Source organism: Stegostoma tigrinum, chromosome 14 (assembly GCF_030684315.1).
Source record: "Stegostoma tigrinum isolate sSteTig4 chromosome 14, sSteTig4.hap1, whole genome shotgun sequence".
NCBI lineage: Eukaryota > Metazoa > Chordata > Chondrichthyes > Orectolobiformes > Stegostomatidae > Stegostoma > Stegostoma tigrinum.
The window spans coordinates 12,249,794-12,263,373 of record NC_081367.1 but is presented as its reverse complement, the minus strand read 5'-3'; positions in this window follow the sequence as shown (position 1 = coordinate 12,263,373).

Sequence of the window (13,580 nt, the reverse complement as noted above, 5' to 3'; positions counted from 1 at the left end):
GCATTGGAAATACCCTTTGAAATAACACAGGGGCTGGTATCATGTCACCAACTCACCTTTTATCTACATGTGAGGAGTCCTTGACAATGACCCAGCTCCCTCAGACTCAGTTCTCAGAATGAAAAGGATGTCTAACGGTCCAGTTCTTATCTGTCAGCCAGGGCTCCCAGATTGGACCGGATTGGCAGCCCCAATCAGGGAACTTATTTCCTATGAGATCCACATTACAATAACTACACCCATAGCCGGTATAGGATGCCATACATATGCATTATCTTTCTTTTGATCTGAATGTTGAAATTTACAATTTCGCCAGACCACAAACTGGAACAACAGGGACAAGCAAATAACCTTTAGGTTTTTGAAAACCTGTTGTAAGCCAAAATACTGACAAACCATTTGCTGACATTATGTCTCTTCCTCTGACAATTATTCCTATCTCTGTGTTTCCTCTTGGTAGTAAGACTGGGATTGAGAAGTCAGCATTTGATGCATAAAGGAGCGTGTTCCACAAGAGTAAAACACTGGGGCACTATCATGATGTACATTTTAAGTTGAGCTGTTTGCTTTGGATAGTTCTGAATTGTGTATTATTTCATAAACTACATTATTCTTCTCCTTGCGCAGACAAGTCATGGCAGACAAAGCAGGAAGATCATTTCCAGCTGACGCTGAATGGAAATGTTGCACTGCTCCAGAATAAGGTCGGGGGTTCTTCCCTCGATCTGCTGTAACAGAAAATGTCATTCCCATCATGCTCTGAGGCATACCAGGTTACTAGTGGTGCATGCACTACTGAAGATCTGTGTTTGTGACACAAGTCATAAAACCTGATAGTTTGTTGACTCTCCATGTGATGTGATGCCTTGAGTTCCCCCCTAAAGAAAGGCTTCAAGACAGTTAATCCCTCTGCTTCTGCTTTCCTTCATTTGCCATTTTTGTACCTTTAGTTAATCAACAATTTGTATTTTTATGGCATAAAAACAATAACTTATATTTATAAGCATCGTTAACACAGTTAACATCTCAGGGCATTCCACAGGAGAATTATCAAACAACAAAACTTACATCGAGCCAGAGCAGATATTACATTAGCCGACCAAAAGCTCTGTCAAAGAGGTAGGATTTAAGCAACATCTTACAGGAAGAGAGGGAGGGAGAGATGTTTCCTGTTTTACTATGTTCTGCATCTTCAAATAGTGCCACAGGATTTCCCATACTCACCTGAACTTCCAATGATGCAGCATTCCTGCTGTACTGCACTCAGACAATGTTTACCCATTGTAGCGATAGGCACAAGGTCATCCAAATGGACCTCATAGCTGTTAACCTGATCTAATCAGGGAGTCCTGGCTGACAGATAAAATCAGGAGTGTCAGGATTTCTGCTCAGTCTAGGGACAGTCTGTGAGGCAGTTGGACCAGCATCATGTACAATGCACACATAAATAAGGGGTAACTTGTTGACAGGATACCAGCCTTCATGGGCTTAGTTCACCCATGTTATGGACTTCAAATCTCTCATGGGAGCTTGTATGCACAACTATCATTGGCGAGACCACTTCTGGAGTACTGTGTCCAATTTTGGTCACCCTGTTATAGGAAGAATATCATTAAGCTGGAGTGGGCTCAGAAGAGATTTACCAGGATGTTACCAGGAGAGGCTGGGTCTTTTTTTCCCTGAAGTGTATGGGGTTAAGGGGTTACCTTATAGAGATTTATAAAATCATGAAGGGTATAGATAAAGTGAATGGCAGGTGTCAAGAATCCATAATATTAGTCCAAATTGCTACTTAGTAATGTGGTGCATTTGAAGGTGCTTGTACTAAATCAATGGCAATAAGTGAGTCTCAATGAGCATTTTGAAATTGGGAATGTTCCTTCCCTGGACAAATATGAGTTGATCAGAGACTGCCAGCATGGATTTGCAAATGGGAAAATCATACATAGAGAGCGTAAATGAAATATTTTGAGAAGGCAACTAATATGGTGGATCATCTATGGATGCAAATCTGCCGAAGAGAATGTTTCTTTTCTTGTAGAGTGTTGTTATTCAGTGTGAAAGCAGTAGAGGCTGGGTCATTGAAACCATCCCAGGCTGAGTTAAATATAGTTTTGATAGACAAACGAATCAAGGGTTTTGAGGTGCAGACAGGAAAGTAGAATCAAGGCCACAATCAGATCAGCCCTGAGAACGGAAGATGGGTTTGAAGGGCTGAATGGCCTAATTCCGCTCTGAAGTCTTATTTTCCCTGCCTACTATGTTCCTAAGTTAGGGAGCTCACTATCTAACGCAGATGGAAAGTTTTCAAGGGACTATAATAAATGAAGTCTGTGACTCTAGAGTTTATTGTAAATAAAAGAACTAAAAATACACAGGTATTTGCCAAATGGTGAAAAGCAATTGTGGATGAGGAAAAAACTGTGTGAATTGGCGCTCAAAAATCATTCAAAGCTTTTGGACAGATTCAAAATATAATTTTAAAAATTCCAATTGAATGTTGGCTTTTATCCTGAGCCAGTTTCATTACAAAGGGGTGAAAGTTATATAGAGCCATTCAGCACAGAAACAGACCCTTCGGTCCAACAAGTCCATGCTAACCATAATCCCAAACTGAACTAGTCCCACCTGCTTGCACTTAGCCCATATCCCAACAAAATTTCTTACTCATGTACTCATCTTAAATGTCTTTTAAATGTTGTTATTGTACCTGTATCCACCACTTCCTCTGGAAGTTCATTCCACACATGAACCACTCTCTGTCGAACAGAACTGCCCCTCATGTCTTTTTTAAAATCTTCCTCCTCTCCCCTTAAAAATCTGTCCCCAGTCTTGAAATTCCCCACCCTAGAGAAAAGACACCTGCCATTCACCTTATCTATACCCCTCAGGATTTTATAAATCTCTATAAGGTAGCCCCTTAACCCCATACACTTCAGGGAAAAAAAGACCCAGCCTCTCCCGGTAACATCCTGGTAAATCTCTTCTGAGCCCACTCCAGCTTAATGATATGCTTCCTATAACAGGGTGACCAAAATTGGACACAATACTCCAGAAGTGGTCTCGCCAATTATTTGACAGTTGTACCCAGCTCAGGTTAGACTACTCCAGGGATACTGCAGGCACTGTACCGCAGGAAAGACATCTTGATATGCAGAATCCGTGGAATGAGATCAAGGCTAGTAGAGTTCAATTATGATCGTGGCTTACATGGGCCAGGCTTGCATTTCTTTAAATATGCTCTCATTGAGGGGTTTAAGATAACCAAAGGATTTAAGTGAACCAGCGGAGGTGGACTATTTCTTGCACCAATGAAATCAGAATATGAGAATTTAACCTTAGAATTTGGCCATTTGCAGGTGGTATCAGGAAAAAAATCCTTCACACAAGGGATGATGATGATCTCAAATTCCCTTCCCCCCAGAAAAGGAGCTATTGTATCCAGGAGTCAATGGAAAATTTCAAAACAATGATTCATGAATATTTGTTAGGCAAGGATATTAAAGGCAACAACAACAAAACCAAATTACAGCACCAAATGCAATGCAAATCAACCATCATCTAATTGCATGATAGAACAGGTTCAAGGGGCTGAATGGCCTACCCTGTTTCTTATGCTGTCATCTAGCCTGACCAAAGAATTAGAGAATTCCTCAGTTTGACAGAGTAGTAGCAGAATAGATGGCCATCAATGGCCAAGAAGGCAGAGTGAACAGGATTTAGTGTTAATGATGTGAAGATTGCAGGGAGAGAGGGACCCTATCACTACGTCACGATGCAGAGAGTTCAAAAACAAAGAAGAGTAATTATGACCAGAAGACAGAATCAGGAGCTTTGAGAGGGTGAATGGCAGGAAAGTAAGTCACCGCATTTTGAAAGAGTGGCCTGAAGTGGTCAATCCAACGGGCAATGTAGTAGTCAAGCCTTGGGCCTCATGAACTGATGGAATTTGAGAAATATAGGCAAAGGACATGACCTTAGAAAAAGATAACTTTCAAAGCCTGAGGTTTGGATTTAATCTGGACAAGGGGGCTGTATGGAGACTCAGAGATGGTCTCAGAACATTTCTTTAGTGTGATTGGTGATGAACATTTGATAGCACGATTAAGATAAAAGCATCAATTACCTTCCTTTCAAATCAACTTAATAGAGTAGATTAGTCTGTAGTTACACATTATTTTTTAATGATTATATAAGACTGTATCGAGTTTAAAAAATGTAGGTAGTAAAACATGGTATCCCATGGCACCTAGCCCTATGCTCTATGCAATAACAAGGTTGTTACTGTCTGTGGTCGTATAAATTCCATCAATGAAAATAAAAATTGCCAAAGTATTTTAGCTCCAATCTAATATACTTGTAAGAAAAGCAATGTGAATAATTATTGGCTTCTTTCAGGCATTGGTTTTTCTCAGTTGATTTCTACTGGGTAGAGTTTGGCGAAGTAGTGCCAGTCCCACCTCCTGTGTATGTTTTTCTACTATTGAACATCCCAGTTGATTGATTAGGTGGAATGTCATGGATTGTTACTGTTCTTAGATGCTTCAGCCACTGATTAATACATGCATCAAACTTCTCAGATGGAAGTACAGCTCCAAGGCAATCATGACTTGATCTCTCAGTACTGCACACAGAACATCATATCAATCACTCTCTCTCTCTCTCTCTCTCTCTCTCTTTCTGGCAGAAGATCAGAATTTACAAGTATACCAGCATTTGATTGACAAGTGTGATGTATGTATGTGTGAGTAAATAGTTGAATATCAGTGGCGGAGATTGGCAGAATAACACATGCTAGTTTCACAAGTGGAAATGCTTGAACTTTTACAGGCCACTTAACTAAGGCTTGACTTCAACATAACCAAGCTACTTAATGTTGTAGAAGTTCTGAAGATATCCATTTTTTAAACTCCTGATCAGATGTATAATGAGACATCTCTGCAGAAGACAAAAGTTGAACCAAGCCATCTGGCCTAGAGGTAGGGACCCAATCACTACACCAATCACCCTTGATTTAATCCTGTATGTTTTGGACACAGCAACCATTAGCAAAATTTCTAATAAATCGATTAAATTCCTTGTGTTTTCCTACGGAGTTATTTTCAGTAATTACCCTACAGGCCAGCTTTATTCATGCACACATCTCACCACCACCACTATATTCACATGTCAGGTCATCACTATTCTCAATTTATCTTTACGTTCTGTGCTACATTTTTCACCTTTGGATGGTGTCCTTTATGACCAGCATACACAGGATATTGCAGGGATCGTTGTTGTGTATAATGTCAACAGTTTTCTCAACCTCAGCAAATTGCCTTTTAGGAATCATTCAGAGCTATTGGTCTAAAATAATCCCCTCTCTCAGAATAAGTATTCTGTTTAACTCTGTCTTTTTCTATTTGTGTTTTTTTTTTCGAGTTTTAAGGAAGGCCTTCAGAGAAGAGGATATATTTGAGATGCTGGGGTTTGATTTGTACTGAGCCAGTAACATAAAGATAAAATATTCTAGAATGCTTGCCAATGATAATCCACTAACCTTCAGGTAATTAGAGAAGGATCACTTGCTTCCCCCATCCCTCCCACTCACCTGAGAGATCCCAAAATCTGAGAGTACAAACAACTGTGTCAGCCACGCACAGGCAGATCCCACCCAAAAGTATCGAAGTCTATTTGGCCTCACTCTCCCCAGCTAAAAACTGCCGGACAATCTGGAAAAACAAAGGTAAACTCAGGCTTCGCTTGAGTCCTAGCCGCTGGCTTCTGAAACCTCTCTAACCAAAATAACCGTACAAATAGATAATCATTCCCAAGGCTTTTCAAATGGCTCGTGGAAGGAGAGTTTGCTGCTGATTAGGATTAGATTAAAATATAATGATGGAATCTGTATCCGTGCCTCTATCCTGGGCATTGTTATGGGGATTTAGTGAAGAAATGGAGTCACTGTGCTCTTAAGGGAGGATGATTAGTTTGGTTTGTTATGATTTCATGAAACATTTATAATGTAACTAGTCAAAAAACGAGCCCTTTGGTGAAGGGGTGCATTGATTTTATTAAGCTCACAGCCTACATTGTACGTTAAGTCACATGATGAATGATGATAGCTGCTGTGCAGGTTTTGTTTCGGATAACAGCAACACAGTCTGTTTGGCAGCAGCTTTATGTTTGCAGTTGCTATGGTTACATTGCGTTCTCCCTGACAGTTTGGGTATATATGGCAGAATCTGTTTCTAATTCTATCGATCTTTGAACATACTGGCCGGGTTTTCGATACACCGAGATACATTACATTCTGTGTTTTATATATAGATATTGCTCATTTGAATCACATTGTGTTACCAGCCACGTTATGTCTGCCAATGAATTTTGTATAAGGTTTGGTGGAACATTTACAAAATTATTATTTCCCTTTGTTTAAGGACTGTGGTATATCTCTGTTTCTGTCTTTTTCCGAACATCAATAACCTAGTTGTTTTAACCTAATCTTAACCACTACGCCAATCCAATGTTTGGTATATGTCTGAGATAACAAGATGTAGAGCTGGATGAACACAGCAGGCCAAGCAGCATCACAGGAGCAGGAAGGCTGACGTTTCGGCCCTGCTCCTCTGATGCTGCTTGGCCTGCTGCCCTCATCCCGCTTTACACCTTGTTATCTCAGATTCTCCAGCATCTGCAGTTCCTACTTTCTTTGGAATATGTCTTCTTCTTTGATGTAGATGGACTAATCAAACACAAGAATTGTTAAAGCCATAATATGCATTCCTTGTTTAAAGTCTGGATGATTTCCAAGATTGAAAACACAGTTTTAAATATCAGAATCACAAGCAACTGGAATATGGAAATACTTGGTCATTCTGATTAAAAAAAATGTTTGTACCACATGATTTCTGGGAGTTATTTTCATCAGTTTTTGATGAAGAATCAAGACATTAAGTCAGTTATGATTCATCAACTTTTTACAAAATGCTATGTAACTTTGAAGAAGCAAGGATTCTAAGAAGAACTAAGGAATGGGATTTATTGCTTAATTGCTCGACAAATTTGGGAGTCAGTGCTGACAGGTCCCTAGCAACAGTCTCTGAGCTGTAGTTGCCCTCAGTCTGCCTAGTTGAAGTAAGAACTCAAACCTGGAAAGACCAGATTCTAACTCTTCTGAAAAGTAGCAGAAAATTTTGAAGTAGCAGCAGCTATAAAATAAAATCATCCTCAAAGAATCCCCTATAAGAACCTGATAAAGTCAAGAATCAGGATTTCTAATTAAGTCTTTTCTGCAGTGAAGCTGATTTGAAAATCTCATTGATTTTACAATGGTCAACATTTTGATCTTGGTGACAGGCGTTTGATTGGATTGTGTGAAGTCTTCCACTTGTGTCATGCTTTCACTTTGAATTCCTAGCTGTACTGGGTGTTTGAGAGAGATAATGGGAACTGCGGATGCTGGACAATCCGAGATAACAAGGTGTGGAGCTGGATGAACACAGCAGGCCAAGCAGCATCTCACGAGCACAAAAGCTGACGTTTCGGGCCTAGACCCCCACTGGTCTCATTTGTCTTTGATTTAAAACCCCATATCATCTTTGCAGAATTGTATCATATTGTCTTGTCTGGTATGTGATTGTGTGTGTGTTTTTGAGATGAAGGGGTATTGTTTGATTCTGTGTAATGGCTGAGTTGATAACCAATGTTGACACTTAATAAATGAGCTATTTTTCAATCTATCAAAGGTCTCTCTAATTCTGAGTAACCCAAAAACAAAGACAAGTATATTGACAATTATTGATTAACACTTGTGATACAGCCTGGGGTGTAATGGTGCTTGATTACCAGTTATCACTGCCCATCGGAGGAGTAACAGCAGATTCTGTTCATTGGGAAACTACATACAATACATCAGGCTTTCATTAGTGCTGCTTCAGTCTGACTATCATCATGGGTCCAATATGTTACATTGTATTGTGGTATGCAATAACTGAAGGTAACTTAAGATGACTTCACTTAAAGATGCATGCAAATTATATCACAACATTCCCTTTCTCTCCAAAAAAAATTTATCCTAATGAAATTGATGCATTTAAATTACTTTGATACATATGAATATATGAATGTGTCAGCAATTGCTTATCCACCCAGCCTCAGATACTGTGATTGTTTCTGGAAGCTGCTGTACATTTACTGCATGTTGATTAGGAATGCTTTGTTTGTGTTTTTTCTAAGACTATCTTCGAATCAAAGTAGGACTATGTGGTGTTTTTACTTGTTTTTACTTGGCATTTGTTTCATATTGCTGTCATGCCATTTGGTGATAGTATTTGATACAGTCCTGGCTCTGGGTGTACACTTGCAATCTGTTGGATTCTATGTAATTGAAAGCTCTACTTTGATTTTCAGTCCAATTCGGATTCAAACATTCATTACCCACATGCCAGTCATTAGCACCTTTCATCTTTTCTGCATTTTAAGCCACGAATCACTTCTTCCTGTGAGTATGTTAAATGATGATTAGGGAGATTTGTGCTCATTGTCCGCTGAATGGTTATTCCACATTGTTTCCTCAGTGCCATGAAGCACACCTTTGGAATGGGTATTCATATTTGGAACAGACTGCGCCACTCAGCCAGCTGGCCGATATTGTCTCATGTGGAGCCCATCTCTCAGTGTAAGCACAGGATTTCCGATCATTCTCTTAATGGTCTCTGGTCTTCATCATTATCTTTTAGTGAAACCATGGATAATGACCCAAATGTACATCCTTGCTCACTAGTAGATCTACAATGACTAGACTTATAGTGCCCACAACATAAAGCAAGCTGGGCAACCAGAGTGAGCTTTTGGAATAAGCGCAGCTCTGAAGAAAAATCATTCCAGACTCAAAATGGTGTCAGATCTGTTGAGTTTCTCCAGTATTGTTTGTGTTTGTTTCAGACTTCCAGCGATGTTTTGTCTTTAGTTGATTTTTTGGAATGTCACTTCAGTCTTATTGGTATCAGGGAAGAAATATTTGAGTCATCTGTGTGCAATGTATGTGGCTATGGTTAGTCAAACCATTGCTTGCTACTTCTGCGTTCACATACATTTCAGCATGAGAAGTAAAAGGATGTTTGTGCGTGCAGTGGGGTTCAGTTTTGTGCAGAGGTTATGAAGACCCCATGACTGTGACCATATCATCTGGATGGTTAGAAAGATACCATTGTGTCATTACATTATTTAACACTTATTGTACTGTGTCTGCTCACTTTGTTTGCCGATGGTCTGGTTCAGCCCCATAATCTGATCACATAACTTAGCCAGATATTTCACAGACCTTAATGCTGTTTGGTGAATATTCTTGCTCGTTTGGAATGTTCTATATGTCTGGCTTTTGTATGTAGCTTCTCGTGATATGGAACAATTTGTTCTGGCCTTTGCTTTCTGCTTTGATGCTTCTAATATGTCCGAGTATCACGTGCCCTGCAGGCAGAGTTAAACACTAGACATTTTCTGGGCGGATGTGTGAGACCACACTGCCTCCACTGCTCACTAGGTTTGTCTGTATGGATAGTAATGCCATCAGTGGGTGAAATTGTATAGTCTGTAGGCTCAGCCCATCCGTCATGATAACTTTGTGTCTGTGTCTGTTTCATAATAGTGCTTCCACTGTGTACCCTTAAGGTTGATCCAAGATGTCTTTTTGGATTGCTCTACAGGGGTAGATGTTATCACCAGCTGTTTTGAGTAGCTCTGCTACAGTGAAGTCACAATTGCTGCCCTTGTCTCTGCATCCAACTGTAAATTGATTAAAGGTCTCTCTCCCTTGTTGCCCAATGGGCAAGAGCTCTAGAAGATGTGTTCTGAATCAAACTTTGCTCATAATTGATCTTCAAATCCCTTTTTTCTCTGGATTCTTAAGATAGCTATTGGACAGAGCTGAAGTGTCCAGTCTGCGGAAGCCTTTGTAGTGTGAAATCATTTTAATATGACCATTTGTTTAATCTGATTCAGAAAGATTATGGTCCAGAAAAGACAGCTTCATTCATTGCTGGAATGAAACAAACATAGAAAGGCAAGCGTTTGCTTTCTGAGTTAGTGTTGAAAATTTTAGACAGTTTTGCAAGATTTTTAACACTAACAGGGGCTTTTGACAGCCATGTGAGTTTCTTCTAGCTTTTCTGGGGTTAAGGTAGCGCTACACTGTGGTATCTTTAGTGACAACTGCCTTAGCTGGACATAAGCTACTCTTGACTGTAATGGTGATGCTTTTGAGCTTGATGGTTTTTCTAGGTTTAACACAAAACACTGGAGACCAAATGAATTTAGACAATAGAAAATGGCTGAGAGATGTACAAAGTGAAAGCAAACAATCAATTATTTTTTACAGGTTTCTTCCATCTGTTACTGCCTGGATCCTTCTTCCCAGCCCAGTCTGCAGTATTTAACTTCAGCAGTATCTGGATTCCTCCCAATCTATGTTGTGCGATGTGCAGTGCCACCAGGCTGTTCAATTTCCACTTTGTCTTAAACTTTGCTGCTGTCAGGCTTTACTGTTCAAGCAAATTTGCATAATCCTACTGGCACTCGGTGTCTGATCACTGGACTGAGGTGTGATCTCAGAATGAAGGTACAGTATGTAAAAGCCCAGCAAAGCTGCAGAATTACTCAGACATGGTGAGGCTCGAGGATCACTTCACTTTAGCACCAACTCTTCTGCCAGATGTGAAGGATTGGGACTTATATATTTTACCGTTAAATCTTCAAAGGCATGTTGCCTGCATGATACAGAGGACGTACTTGAAAAGTAAAAATGTTCAAAAACCTCAAAGTGCCACCATGTTTTGTTCTTCTTCTTGTTCAAGGTAAACATGCTAATTACATGCAAGGATGGACAAAATAATTAAGTGGGCTCTTTATTTGAACGTAAGAATATGGGTTATACTCATATTGGGAGACTACAGAATACATATGGATATGTAGTAATATATAACATATCATATATACATCACTGCTGCTTTAGACTAACCAATACATCATAAAACTAATGAGTCATATACTCCTGAGATAAGTAATGGTTAGCAGTGGTTTACAATACAAATTTATAAAGGTACATACAATCAGAGAGCTGTACCACACAGCAACAGACTCTTCCGTCCAACTCATCCACACTGACCTGATGTCCTAAATGAATCTAATTCTATTTTTCAGCATTTGGCCCATATCCCTCTAAACGCTTCCTATAAATATGCCCATGCAGATGCCTTTTAAATGCTGTAATTGTACCAGCCTCCACCGCTCCCTCTGGCAGCTTGTTGCATACACGCATCACCCTCTGTGTGAAAAAGTTACCCCTCGTGTTCCTTTTAAATATTTCTCTTCTGACTTTAAACCGATGCTCTCTAGTTTTGGTCTCCCCTATCCTGGGCAAAAAACCTTGGCCATTCACATTATCCATGCCCCTCATGATTTTATAAGCTTGCATAAGGTCACCCCTCAGCCTCTGATCTCCAAGGCAAGTATCCACAGCCTTTTCAGCCTCTCCTTCTAGCTCAAACCCTCTAACTCTGGTAACGTCCTTGCATGTATGTCTTGGCACAACAAAGACAGCGATGTTGTGTTATACCGAACAGCAATATGTTGTCATTTTGTCATGACTAAACCTAAATCCCTCACTTCAAAGTGCCCAGGGTAAGTGAAGAGCTAGGAGCCAGAATAAGGACAGTTATAAACATTTTAATGCTGCTCAGTGGAGTTTTGTTTTGTCCACAGTTACACTATTATCCCACCAAATGAAACTGTTTCAATCGTGCTGTCCATGTATCTGCAAGCTTGCAGCTCCTAAGCACCAGAGTTCCTATCCCAGCAAGTTAGATGGCAAGCTCTTGATGTATTGGTCTTTGCTGCCATCTGCTGGTTGATGTTCAAAGTGTCACTCCGCTCTGTGCTCACACCTGATAACGTGCCTCACTCAGTACACTGTTTAAGAAGATCTCTTCAAATAATATTCACTCTCTTTGCTGCACATCCCATACATAGACAGATTTTAATGTTAAAAGTATTTAGCTTACTAACAAACTGTGTAAAAACCGGTGAAAGTGTTCAGATCAGTTTCCTTTTAAAGTCAGTTTAAATTTTAAATCAGGAGGTTTATAGACAGCAGGCTGTCTGTCTGATAGTGCTAGGCCAAGCAGGGTATTACATTTGTAATTACGCAGATATCTGGCTTAGGGAAAACTTGAAATTTTGCTGATCGGTGTAGTATGAAGGGTTTTGGTGTAATATATAAATCAGACACAATATGAGTCATCACAAGAAATAATATAATGTCAGAGAACACACTCAGGATTTTAGTTCTTTTTTCAAAATAACAATAAATGTCTGAAATCTGAAATAAACAAAAGCAGAAATTGCTGGGGAGGCTCAGCAAGTTGGACAGCATCTGTGCAGAGAAAACCGAATCAACATTCAAGTCCGGTGACACTTCTTACAGAAGAGTTCTGAGGAAGGGTCACTGGACTGGAAACATTAACTTTGCTTCTCTCCTCACAATCAAAATCTCGTTCTATGGCAGCCTGGTTGCAAGTTGAGAGCCTCTCTGATGAAGGGTCTAGGCCCGAAACGTCAGCTTTTGTGCTCCTGAGATGCTGCTTGGCCTGCTGTGTTCATCCAGCCTCACATTTTATTATCTTGGTTGCAAGTTGAGGTCACTGCCAGAAATTGTTCCTGTTACCTGTCTGTGCAATTAAGTTATTGAAATTTCATAAATCAACGTTCCCAAACTTTAGAGATAATGGGAACTGCAGATGCTGGAGATTCCAAGATAATAAAATGTGAGGCTGGATGAACACAGCAGGCCAAGCAGCATCTCAGGAGCACAAAAGCTGACGTTTCGGGCCTAGACCCTTCCCAAACTTTATCCTGCTCTGATTCCAATTCCAGGTTTCACCCAATTGGGATGGGGGTGGGACAATGGATGGCAAAGCTTTTGGGGGTGTGGATGCGAACAAAGTCTTCAGAGAGTTTTAACAACTTCCCTTTCTCACTAGCTTTTTTTTGGATTAGCAGTCAGGACTCAAAGATTGTTCAGTTCAGGCAAGCTCCATTTTAAAACCATCATGAGGAACTAGCAGCTTCATATCTGTTAGTACTCAGTCATTACTGTACAGAGATCATTACTGCCTCATCTCGCAGGCCCCAGCGGTAGTACAGCCCACAACTTGATGGACTCTGCTCTAGTTGTCTTTGACAGTACAACAAAATCAAGTCTAAGGCAAGAATAACTAACAATAATATAGTCAGGTCAAAGTTCAGGTGAATATTAGATGCAATTTCTCTGTTGTGGCCAAAATAGAAACTTGACTCCTTTCACTTGTAATCCCAAGCTCCCAAGCAGTGCAACTGTTAACTGTTTTAACCAGTTACAGCCAAAGGTGAGCGGGTAGCTCCTGGAGGTGGTTTCATATTACTGTCTTGAATTAAACCTTAGTTGGGCCACATTTAGAAAACTGCTTGCAGTTCCAGTGCATTGCAAAAAGGCTGCAGAGATGTTGGAGAGTGTGTAGCAAAGATTTAGAAAGACATACGTGCATACATATCAGAAAATGATTTAT